An 823-nucleotide genomic window follows, 5' to 3' on the forward strand; every position below is an offset into this window, starting at 1 on the left:
GGACGCCGGTCTATCGAGCTTCAAAGCTCGGACTATGGCAGCCATGTGCGAATTAGAGCTAGACGGCACACAAATGAAATGAAACAAAGACAAAGTGGTGGGAAGAGACAGGTCTCACCTTGGAGAGGTCGATGGTGAGCTAGGTAAGGGCTGGGGAAGTGAAACAACAACAAGAGGAGGGTGCAGGCTTCGGTGGCCGGAGCTCGAGATGCAGCGGACGAAGGTGAGGTAGAGAAGGTGACCTATGCATTGTTGCATCCTGGCCGGAAGAAGCTAACGTAGGGGAAGAAGAGGGACATGGACGCACGTTCTGGGGTCGCCGATGATGTGTCTTCCTGGCCGGTGTTGCTCATCTCGACGTGGTCACCATGGCCGCCGCTCATCGCAGAGACGCATAGCAAATGTTCAATGAAATGTACGAGCCAAATATAGGGAGTTAAGTTTCGGGGTTTGGTTAGAAACCACACGTTTTTAGAGGAGTAAATATACTCCTCTAAAGGATACTCGGTTGTTTATAACTCACGAGCTAAACTATGCTCGTAGTCCGTTCTCCAAGACCATCCGGGTTTTCTTTTATAAAATTCCTACTTATCTGGTACTACTCCCTAGCTAATTTATTCATTTTATGCTTGTCGTCTAAGCCCCAAAGTCCATGAGTTGCTTTGGATTTTTCTCACTAATCATTGTTGATGCGGCTCTTATTAGAATTATGAGTAATCTCATAAAGATTTCAAAAGAAAAACTAAGGGGTGCCTGATTGGCACATACACAGCAGTACTTGTTCTGAAGAATTTCTTGTAGGAAGGACAAAGGGTTGTGCTGG

The sequence above is a fragment of the Triticum dicoccoides genome, chromosome 4A (assembly GCF_002162155.2).
Source record: "Triticum dicoccoides isolate Atlit2015 ecotype Zavitan chromosome 4A, WEW_v2.0, whole genome shotgun sequence".
NCBI lineage: Eukaryota > Viridiplantae > Streptophyta > Magnoliopsida > Poales > Poaceae > Triticum > Triticum dicoccoides.